Below are 12,465 nucleotides of genomic sequence, written 5' to 3' on the forward strand. Positions count from 1 at the left end.
TTCCACAATGCATTGTGGAGGGTTGAGGGAAAAGAGCAACCCAGTCCTTGCCCTCCAGACTTCTCAGATTAAGTTGTAAATGGCAAACTAAGATAAAAGGGTGAACATGAATACAGTCTAGAAAATGGAGAACAGGTTAGGGAGAGGTTGATTCCCACCTGGGAGATCCAAGAAAGCTAAATAAAAAAAAACAAATTTTAAGTAGAGCCTCGGAGGATAGGAATTTAAGTAGTCAAAAGAGTAACAGACCATTCAGTACAGAGAGAAAGCATGCAAAAATTTTTTAACCAATACTTATCCAATTAAAGAATTAACTAGTATGTATATAATGGAATGTAAATTGGTGCAGCCACTATGGAAAACAGCATGGAGGTTCCTTAAAAAATTTTAAATGTAATTACCATATGATCCAGCTATTCCATTTCTGGGTATTTATTGAAAGAAAATGAAAACACTAACTCAAAAAGATATATGCACCCCCATGTTCACTGAAGCATTATTTACAATAGCCAAGATATGGAAACAACCTTAAGTATTCATCAATGAATATGTTATATCTCAATTATACCTCAATAAATGTAAATCTTTAAAAATAATTAACTTAATAAAAGTTAACTATTCACATAAGGCAATGTTAGAACAAATTTAGAGGAGGACATCTTCTGAAGTGCTGGAGAGCAGAGTATGAGTAGCATTTTAGGGGAAATGTCTGAAGACAAGGTTATAAAGAGAGACAATGACCCACTTTGGTAGACTGTCGTCCATCACCGCCTATGGGTATAGAAAGTATTTGAGGAAGGGAGTGATCTAAAAAGAAATGCCTTAAAATGTACCTACAGCAGTACTGTTAAGAATGGATTAGTATGTGTAGTGAATTATTATACCAGTTAATAAATTACTATAGTTCTGGTAAGTTTCAGTAAAATATTAAAAATAACCAATAATTCTTTAGTGTGTTAGAATTTACAAAGTTCTTGCACTCTCGCATACATTCTCGTTTGAATACAGCCTGATATAGGGCAGAAAGGTAGGACTAAAAATAAAGCACAGATACGAGATAGAGGTTGAACTGAAAGATCTGACTACAGCCTGAATACGGACAATGGGAAAACTATCAAAGGACTTCGGTCTGAGTTGAGAGCTATTCACCACCATCACCACCAACAACGTATTGAGGACATCCTAAGTCATGGATCCTGTGCTAAAAATTTATATTAGATGATCTCATTTAATTCTCACAGCTATACGTGGTCACCCCATTTCACAGATGAGAAAGCTGAGGTTTAGAGAATATTAAGAAGTTTGTCCATCACATAGCTGGCAAGTGGCAGAGCCAAGATTTGTCTGAATCCAAAGCTGTCAACCACTTTAGCTTGTAGTAACTTCCATAATACTGGTCAGTGACAGGCATAGAAGCAAACTCTTTGTTTATATCCGCATGTCCTATGTAAGATATGCAGATCTTATAAAGAACTTAATTTGACTTTTTTTAGGTTATTCATTATTTGATTCAAGAATAAACAGTACTTTCTTTTAAAAATGAGCTGGGAGCCTTGTCAGAATTGATTATAATGGCAACAGATCCCATTTAAAGAAACTGGCAATCTCTTGCCACACTAGATTTTAATTAAAAGGGTGTACAAAAAATGGGAAGCTTTCTGCCAAAATGCTGTAGCATCATAATAGAGTCACCTTCACTCCTGGACATTGTTACATGGAAAATCCTCAAGTGTCAAGGAAAGAAAACCATTTTCCTTTAACCACCTATTCACATATGACAGTATCTGTATTCCCAAAGTTATTATACACAGTCACAAAGTAATTTCCAACATGCCCGACTTTCAGCACTCCTGTATAAACTATTGTGGGGGTTTCTTCTGGAGCCTAACCTAAATCTTTCTGGCCAGTGGGACAACTTAGAAGGTTACTGCTATAATCCACTATGTGGACCTTGATGGCATGAAGCAATTAATGACTTGTCCAGAAGTACCTGGTGATAGCATCAAGAATAAGAAAGAAACTTTCTACTGCTACATCTTTTACAATGTGATTTTTATATAAGTGTATATGTGTACACTTCAGATGGATTCGCTATGATTTTATTCTATGCTGTGTTTGAAATCACAGGCCAGTGAGGATTTATTCTTCTCTATGTATTTCATTTAATTACACAATTACATTCTCTAGAGAGAGGCTGTATTTGAAATGACCTAGGCAAAGGAAGGTTTAAAGGTGGAGAGTCATATTATTATGAGCGTTTACAGTTCCTAGTGAAAATGACAAATCCACTCAGTTACATATATTAAAGAAATGATGAGCATCTTTTTTCACAAAGTAAATATTATCATGTTTCTCATCTTGTCTTTCCTTTGTATGTTTCCTTTGTATGTACTTATTTTATACATAAATTTGTCCTGGAGTAAGAGAGGAAATAAACAACAGTATGCGTTAAAACGCTTTCTTTCCACAGAAAGAAAGCACTAGCAGCAGGGAAAAGCCTATTTAAAGAGTATTGTCATTTTGGTTGAGCAGGAAATGAATCTGCCGCAAAGGGTTGGAACTCACTCTGATAGCATTGAAGGTAATTAAAATCTAATGGTTGAATCTAACCATTTAAATTGCAATTTAAATTGATCAAATAGGATTGAAATCAGAATACTTGACAACCTTAAAATGGGACTATAAGAGATTCACTGTGTGCATGTGAAATGTTTGCTTACTCCGGATTGAAATGAACGTAGCATGGATGAAATGAAATAGTTTCTAAATTTATATGACTTTTCAATAGTAGAAAAAGATGGTTGTGAGGATTTGCATCTTACAGTATACAATGACGACAACTGGCATAAAATTAAAAGCTTTCAATTACAAACAAAAGATGATTAGGTATTTTCTGTTTATGAGATCTTATTATTCTAGCATGTATATTTTATTCCATAAAGTCTGAAGATGGGAGTTTTAAAATATCAAATTATATTTATTGCTGGCTTAACCTAAGTCTTCACGGTTAGGCTTAACAGTTACTCTCTCTAAGCACAGACAACTTAAAGTTGCAATGCATATGTTTCCACATGTAATTATACTATTTTTATTAAAATGTTAATATATTAGTTTGATGCATGAAGCAGAAAAAATGCCAGTTACATTTCTTATAGGAAATTAATAAAGCACAACAATACGGAATCTAATGGAAGTTTAGAGAGATTATGATTTGCCAAAGTGAATGTCAGTCTCCCAGCTTCTTGTTCAACATTCTTTCTAACATAAAACCAATTTTTACTGCTTTGCATATTACCTGAGACCCTGGGTACAACTTACTTTGTTATTGACCACCAGATGTCCAGTGTTGTTGAGGATATTATGCACTGCAGCTGCATCTGTCAGATTCCATCTTGTTCCAGATGACCAGGGAGAGGGTTTTCAGGCCTCACTGGCCATATAAAATCTAGATCTCTGAACAAGGCTGTGAATTAAAATACACTGAGAGAATAAGTACTAACAATAAAAGACAGATATGGGTTAAATCAACTTTTACTTTCTATTTCAATAGACTTCTTTTAAATTGAAATTGTTTTCTAATTAAGGATTCTTTTATTGGTTGTATTACATTTATATGTACAGCCCCCCCACTCCTACCCCCACACACTTACATGCATTTTTAAGAACCTTAGTTTCCTGAGAATTTTGTGACTCAAGGAAATGAATGCTTCTCTCATAGTAAAAGGCTCAACCACCACATAGCATAATCACATGACTTGAAGGGAAATCATTATACCAAAGGAAAAAAAGTTCCAACAGAAAGAAGGAAACCTAGCTCTCTGTGCATTAGGTTTACTGAAATTACAGACAAGCAAATGTTCATGAAAGACAGTGTATTTATGTATTTTCCCCATAGAAAAATAATGTTGAAATTGAGAGCTGTGTTCTTGGAAAGAGACTTGGCATAAAAGTAAGGCTAGCTTAGGCCAATGATATCATTTAAAAAAAGCATAAAATTCTTCCATATATTTAATACTAAAATTCTGCTCAGAGTCCAATAAAATAAGCATAAATATCCTATACACACTGATTATACAAGAGGGCACTCTACTCTATAAAGGCTACACACTGCACATAAATAAAATTGTGCTATACTATAAATCAAAACTACTCAAAATTAATATGCTAGTTATAATAAAGTTTAAACATTTAATTAACAATATTTTTGCTTGCCTTCTTAGAAATTTTATGATTTGAATGGACTGGGTCACTTAAATTGCTGTCTAGGGAAGTTTGAAATGACTCTTTTTCTCCTCAATAGATTCCCCGTCTTGACCCACATGATCCCGGCTGTAAGATTCTGAGACTGCTCAGCAGACTATAGCGTAAGAGAAGGAAGCATGGTTAAGAATCCACATGCACTGGCTCCCCTGGAGGAGGTCAACCAACTAAAATTAAAAATCAAACCTGGGTCAGACTTAGACGTGATCTGGGCTGGTGTAAAATTCCATGGGGAGAAGAGACCCCAAAGAGGAATCTTACAATACTGGTGACACCTTTGGTCAGGAGCACTGCAGCTCATAATTCTAGTTTATAGCAGGACAGGACCTGGTAGCAACTGATAGGAGTAGAGGCAGAGAAAAGCGCTGTGCAGGCTGTCAGCAAAGTGAAGAACAAGTCAGGGATTAGAACTGAAGTCCAGTCATGAGAGGTGACAAATAACAGGAAAGAGTGCAGCCTGATGGACACAGAGATGTCCAGTGAGTTCCCAGAGATCCAGAGGCAATGAGTCTGAGAAGTAGCAAGACAAACTTAAGACCCTATCATCATGACCCTGATGGAGAAGGGGTCCCTATTACTGCCAGGTTCCTTGGCTCCAAAATGGATCTGTAGTAACCTGGAGTTCAGCAGCCTGAACCTCTAATGTCATTCAGTGCTCAAAAATCGAGTTCTTGTTTTCAGAGTGTAATCTTGGTGGTAGATAAACATTCTTTCCAACAAATAAATTTGGTAATATACAACACATTTACAGTAGTGTCTAGAGCTTTAAGTTTTTGAAAAAGAGGAAAACCTTCTGAACTTGGTCCTTCTACTTACTTCATACTTGTTAAATGGTTTGTTCTTCTCACTCATCTCATCGTACTAAGAGCATGAAGGCTGCTAAAGAAAATACATATAGGAAGCTGGGGGATGTGCTTGGAAAGGAGGAGCAGTAGTCGTACTCCTCTACCTTGACTCTATGCTATTTGGGGAGGTGTTTATGGTTTGATTATATGTGTAAGGTCTTGAGGCTTCTCATTTCACTTTTTGGAATCTCATTTACTATCTCATTTTATTTACAACACTCTAACATGGATACAGAAAGAATTATTATTATCCCTGTTTTACAGATTAGGAAACTAACTTGGAGTAGAAGTGGTAAATGAAATCTGTCTTCAAAAACCTGAGGCAGAGGGCTTCCCTGGTGGCGCAGTGGTTGAGAGTCCGCCTGCCGATGCAGGGGACGTGGGTTCATGCCCCGGTCCGGGAAGATCCCACATGCCGCGGAGCGGCTGGGCCCGTGAGCCATGGCCGATGAGCCTGTGCGTCCGGAGCCTGTGCTCCGCAACGGGAGAGGCCACAACAGTGAGAGGCCCGCGTACAGCAAAAAAAAAAAAAAAAAAAAAAAAACCTGAGGCAGAGATCTACCCGTGCTCAAGTCCTTTCACATAGTAGATCTTCAAACATATTTTCTGAATGAATGGGTGAATAGATGATTTTTTTCCACTAAAGTACTATTTTTAGGGCACAAGTAGGATAAGGAAGAAAAGTGAAGTTACAACAGGGCTGAGGAATGAGGTTAACAGTAATAGCTAACATTAATGGCATGCTTACTCTCTGTCAGTCATTTGAGAAGCACCTTATACTCATTTATTCCTTAGAACAACTTGTGAAGGTAAGTAGTAGTATTTTTCACATTGAACACATGAGGAAAACACAAAATATATTTCAGAGCTGGGATTCAAACCCAGGTATGCTGACCCACAGTCCATGCTCTTAACCTCCCACCACACTATGTAGAAACAAAATTAAGTCAGAAATCACAATAGCGGCCAAGAACAGGTGCAACAGTGAGGAAATGAGGATAAGTGGAAGCTCTAATATCTACCAAGTGCCAGGCCTTTCCATAGATTATCCCTAGTCCTCAAATTACCCCGAAAAGTTTGTATGAGAATCTTCACTTCATAGATAAGGAAGCTGAAGTTCAAAGAAGCTAAATGACTTCCTCAAGGTCATACAGCTAACAAGTGACAACTGATTCAAATCAAGTCTTTTTGATTCCAAAGCACAGGGTTTTTTTCTATATAGAATATTTCTAGAGACCAAATCTACACAATCTAGACCACAGAAATCTTCCATGTCCTGGAGCATTCTCTGTCCTTAAGGAATATGGTACAGAGGAATTCAGGGATGTTCATGTCTTTGACCAAAGAACCATCTTTCTCGATCTGGAACGTTCATCCCTTCACTAAGCATATAAAATACTAAACATAGATAGTAAACAAGGAGAAATGAGGGAGAAAGTACACCACTGCCCAGCCAGGTCAGCTGAATCATCCCTGGTGATCATAAATGATGGATAAGTGTAACCATTTGGGTCAAAGTGCTATACATAATAGAGGATGTCATAATAGAGGTGTATTTCCAGCTCTAGACACTAGGTAGTATGGCTCCTTCTTTCTGTTTGGGGATATACAGATACTTCCATATATCTGTGGTGATCTCTTTTCAGCTTTCTGGAATTGCCTTCAGTCTTATTCCAGAGCAGTGGTTCTCAAACTTTAGCATGCAGCAGAATCAACTGGAGGGCTTGCTAAACAGAAAATAGGGGGCGCCACCCCCAGAGTTTCTGATTGAGTAGATCTGGACTGGGTTCTGAGAAACTGCATTTCTAACAAGTTACTGGGTAAGACTGATGGTGAGGGTCAGGGGATCATACATCCAGGACTAGGGTTCTAGAGTTATTGTAAGTTTCCAATTTATTTCTCTTTACTCCAAACCAATGCCGGCCATAATATATCAGCTCTCAGGAAATGAGCAATCTGTTTTACAAACAATGTGCTCAATTCCTTGACTTCAAGGCCCCCAGGAAGCTCTATGTACTGATTTGCAGAGCTTCTGCATTTCATAGTCAGTTCCACATTTTCCCAGAGCATAGAAAGCACAAATAAAGATGATATCTAAGATAAAAGTTAAAAACAATAATGCCTATACCTTTGCAATTTATGCACAGGTCCTCAAAACTCAATTTCGTCCTACATGGTTTAGATTCCCCGGGCTAGCCCTGCATAATCAATATAATCTAGAAAGCTTCACCTAATCAATACTGTAGAACTTGTTCATTTTTCTGCCAATATCAGATAGAAATAAGGTTTTGCTCATGTTTTACAAATGAGTTTTTTTAAAAATTATTTTCATAACTTCACTGTGAGCCTTAGACTTCTAGTTGTCAGAGCTCAGTTAGGGAAAGCTGTAACTGTTTCATCTGACAGTTCCTTTGGAACAATTATTTAATGTGAGCATTATTTAAATGTGAGAGGAGAATGCATATATCTTGGTGTGGGTTTAAAATTTAGCCTCAACATCTTATCTTCCATTTACATTTAAAACAGCACATTATTCTTTGCTTCTTGGCTTCCATTTAGAGTTAGCACAGAGTTCAGATATTGGGGGAAGTCATTTAAACTGAAGAGCGAAAGATAACACATTTTTCTTTCTTCAGATGGGATTATGAGAATAACCTCTCTTTTTTTTCTTTTTTGGACACCCAAATATCTTTTAAGGGGGGGAGGGGCAGTGGGGGGAGAGTCTCTCACTGCACATCTTGTTCATTGGGGCTGCTTCCTGAGTCCTGCGGCTTCATCACATGCGGCAGCTCGGGTGGGTTGGAGAAGGGCTCGACGCGTAGGGCCTCAAATGCTTCATCTGCTCAGAAGGCTAGTCCCACAGTAGCTGGGGCCTGAGGCCCTGATGTCTGGCTGGTGAAGCCACACTCGCCCAATGTCTTACCGTCGTCCGGAAGCTTGTGGTCCTTGTACAGCCGCTCGCTGCTAGTCCAGCGGCCGCCTGAGGATGTCCTCGACGATGCGCTTCAGCTCGAACATGGTGCTTGACTCCTTGGCGTCCGTGAACATGGCAGTCCTGCGAGGAACGCAGCCACCGCAGCGGCTACTTCTCCCTCTAGACGCTCCAGAGCAGCCGTGCTCCGCCCCCTTCCCAGCAACCCGGGCGCTGGACCCAGCATGACCCGCGCCAGGGCGGCCCCACCCCACGCCCCCAGGGCTCCGTGATTCTCTTAATCCCATTTAAAGAAAGAAAAGTGTTGGTTTTAAACTGAGGCAAAATGTGATCCCTTTGAACTCTACAGCTGACAATTTAGGAAAAACCACACAGTCTTCAAGGCATTATTTCAAACCCTCTGGGTATGTACAAAGTTACTTACACTGGTTGCCATTTTGAGGAAAGATCCCTTTTTGAGGAAAAAATTTAACTCAAAAGAGTTCATAAATTAGCGCGGGAAAGCTGCTACAACCTTTCTCCTCAAACCTGCAGGAATTCGGACCTTATAGCTGTATTTACAATGGAGTCCTGGCCACCCTTTCCAAGGGATACTGAGTAGGGCATGGAGGGAATACCAAGAGTCTCCAAAGCAGTTACCACTGTTCTGATGAGGTGATGGGGTGAGGCGAAAATGCACAAGAAATGGTTATTTGTTTACTTCAAAATATGAGTAGTGTTCAACTAAGGGGGCTAATCTGGAGAATTTCTGTATCTGTTTCATATGCCAGGCAGTGACATTGTACTTGTTATGTACAAATAGCATTCATTACATGCAGCTTTTGTCAACTCTAAAAGGCAAAGGAAAAACAGATTATTAGTAAATTAAAAAAAAAAATAACACTGGTATGTATTTTTTTTCCTCAGGGTGAGAGGGAAAATGCCTGGATGTTGTTTTCAAACATCCCAGCCATCAACTCCAGAGAGCATGGACAAACATAATTTTCACTGATGACAATAATGAAGATGATAATGCTTTTCAGCATTTCCCAGAGCATAAACTCGGTTTGAATGTGAGCCTGGCTGTGTGACCATAACGAATGCTAGTGATATGGGAAAAACAAATGCACAAATGAAAAACAGTGAGTCAGATAGCTCATTCATTTCTGTCAATAGAATCCAGAATTCCCCAAATCTGCTTAGTGTCTGCCATTGTATAATCTTAAGTGCATTGCACACCATTTGCATGTTGAATAAAATGTTAGAATTGCTTTGGAATAAATAAAGCAGTTGCATTCCACTGTCAGAAAGGTTTAGATTTTTGTTTTCTTCCTACATGCTCATTAGATTAAGTGCAAAGAATTTTTTTTTTCAGTAGATGAAGTAAAGTTGAGAATTGATGCAATTATGTCAATAATATAGACAAAACACTTTCCTCAACTTCCAAATTACCAGACCACTAAAATTACTTTCTCATTTAAATTATCTGGATACTTTCTCAAAAAAAAAAAAAAAAAAAAAAGGAAAAGAAAAAAGAAAACATTCTAGAGATTAGTAGTATAAGAAGATTAATATCAAAACCAATTATTTTTCCTAACTGACCATAGTTAACTTTTCTATCAGTTTCCTTCGTGTCTTTTTTCTGTGTGAGCTCATATTATATATACAGTTCTGTATTCTGCTTTTTTCTTTTCATGTTATAGCATAAGCATTTTCCATTTGGGTAAAGTCTTTTTATAACTGATTTTAGTGTTTACATATCATTATAGCACAGCAAAGGACCATAATACATCCAAGAATTCTGTATTTGGAAACATTTAAGTGGCATCTAATATTTTTTATTAAAAATAATAGTGATAAACATCCTTGTACATAAATCAATGTATCTCATATTTTAAAGCTGTGAGTAAATGATGACATGACTTGAGTAACATAGGTTTAAGTCAGATCCTCTGATGATAGCTGGGCACATGGACACCCACAGTACATTTCTGAGACACCTGTGCTGGTAGTGACTAAGTCTGGCAAGTTAAATAATGAGAGAAAGTTTCCTGTGGCAGCTTCCAGGAAATTTCCTTAAACTATTGACGATGTGTGTATGTCCTTTGCCTCTATTTTTGGACCTTTCTCCATTTTGGACCACAAGACAAGGGCTACAGACCAGGGATGGTGAAGTGTGAAATAAGAGAAATTCTCATTATGGATCCATTGACAAACTGGAAAGAAAGCATTAAAGTTTTGATAAATCTTTTAATGAGATAGTGAATCACCTGTGTTCCATATTGCGTTTTGAGAGTGAGGGTGATGCAAAAACAAATTGTGATTTATCTTTATAGAATTTAAGAGAAATCACTGGGTTCAATTCTCTCTCAGTGGGCATTCTGCCATCTCATTTTATGAACAACAAAATATATGTTAGCAAAACAATAGCTTTTAAAATAAAATCAGTTCCAATTCCCAAGTGGTAAATAATTTCTAAAGTTAGAAAACTACACGCAAAGGGAGAAATGGCTTCACGACCTGTATAACTTTGAGTCAGAGTTGCGTGAAATTGTCAAACCCAAACTCTCCCAGGATCTTCCAGTGTTAGTTGATTAGCCAAATGAGCAGGATTATTCAGTAATAGATGCTTTGGGCATTGCTAACACAGCTATGCTCCTGATGAAAACTAACCTCAACATTTGATCCAAGTTCCCTTTGACTAAACCTCCATATAATGATGTAACTTCTCTTTTCAACATAGAAAATGAAAGGGAAAATTGAGATAATTATGTTGGCAATTTAAGTAAAACAAAAAATATCCAGATACTTGAGGTAAAAGGGAATTGGAGGTTTGAACTATGCAGATAACAATCTGAGTTCTCAATTTCACTTCGCCAAGAATACAAAGCATTTTTTAAATGAAGTTTATTGAACAGAGATTTCCAAATATTGTATCTAGTACCCAAACCAATTCTCTGCTTGCTATCTCAGCAAAAAGTGGTATTAATCAAGGCAATTTTAGTTCTCCTGTATTATTCAAATTTGTAAAGATCAGGCAAGATATTCTCACAAACATGAAAGTATAACTTATATTTATCCAGTTTCCACTTCCTTTGAGTCTCTGGAGGAGACAAGTCACCATCATGAGAAACATGGGTAACAGCTACCAGAGATTTGTTTTTGTCTTCTACCAATGAACTCATGCCCTCTGAGAAGCTGCCTCTCCTCCCAGGGTTCAACACTTTCCTTGTTGCATTTGCCCCCTATTATCTCTGCTTTGCTGTTTTATGCTTTTCACTGCTTCTGGCCTGTTGTCATTGCTGATGACATCACTCACTCCACTCCTTGGCCACCTGCCCCCTCAATACCAACCCTGCAGGATATAGGTCCAATCAGTACTTTGATGCCAGGCCTCCTTCTGCCCTGTTTCTCATGATAAGGAGAGATAATTCAGCATAATTTCCAAGCGCATCACTTCCCACCCACTCATAGCCCTGTCTTTTCTCTGTTTGATCCATATTTTTAGCTAATATGAAAGAGGACCCTCTGCTCACAAGCCCTTACCTCCAGACATTAAATATTTCAAAGTAATTTCAAGAGGAGATTATCAAATTTTGTAATATTTTTATTTATTCATTCCCTTAATATGGCTGGGTTCATTAGGACGTTTTATATTTTAGTAGTGTGACACATAATAATGGTGTGTTTGCAAGTTTACCAGCTGTGATGGTTCATTTTGTGTCAACCTGACTGGGCCACAGGTTGCCCACACATTTGGTCAAACATTATTCTGGGTGTGTCTGTAGGATGTTTCTGGATGAGACCTAACATTTGAATACATGAGTAAAGCAGGTTGCCCTCTCTAATGTGAGTGGACCCTATTTATTCAGTTGAAAATCAGAATAGAACAAAAAGTCTAACTCTCCCATGACTACAAGTAATTCCTCCTGCCTGACTGCCTTTCCAACTGGGACACTGGTTTAGTCCTTCCTTTGGACTAGAACTGAAATAAGAGCTCTACTGGGGCTTGCGCCTGCTGGCTTTCAGTCTGGAAACACATCACCAGCTCTCCTGTGTCTCCAGCTTGCCCACTGCAGATCTTGGGATTTGTCAGCCTCCATAATAATGATAGCTAATTCCTTAAAATAAATCTCTTTATATGCATACATCCTATTAGTTCTTTTTCTCTGGGGAACCCTAATACACCAGCCAGTCCTGGTACTTATTTTGTTTACTACGCAAGTATATACTTTTCTAAATTACAAATTTGGATTGTTTTGTATTAAATGTCTCCCCACTCGTAAATAATTGAGGAACTTCATTTTCAAAAGCAATTGATCTATGGTCAGCTTCCTGTTTTCCTTATAAATATAAAATGAAAGCAAATGTGTGCTAGCCTAATAGCCTCTATCATCTTGACAGAAGGCTCTGCATCCTGTTACAGTTCTCTCCTGCCAAGTGCTCTGA

At 38.0% G+C, this 12,465-nt stretch overlaps 1 pseudogene; it reads right to left on the bottom strand.

The window, feature by feature from the left end:
* Positions 1 to 7,831: 7,831 nt before the first annotated feature.
* On the bottom strand, positions 7,832 to 8,324 carry LOC101288578 (elongin-B-like; annotated as a pseudogene).
* Between the last annotated feature and the right edge of the window lie 4,141 nt (positions 8,325 to 12,465).

The sequence above is a fragment of the Orcinus orca genome, chromosome 5 (genome assembly GCF_937001465.1).
Source record: "Orcinus orca chromosome 5, mOrcOrc1.1, whole genome shotgun sequence".
Taxonomy (NCBI): Eukaryota; Metazoa; Chordata; class Mammalia; order Artiodactyla; family Delphinidae; genus Orcinus; species Orcinus orca.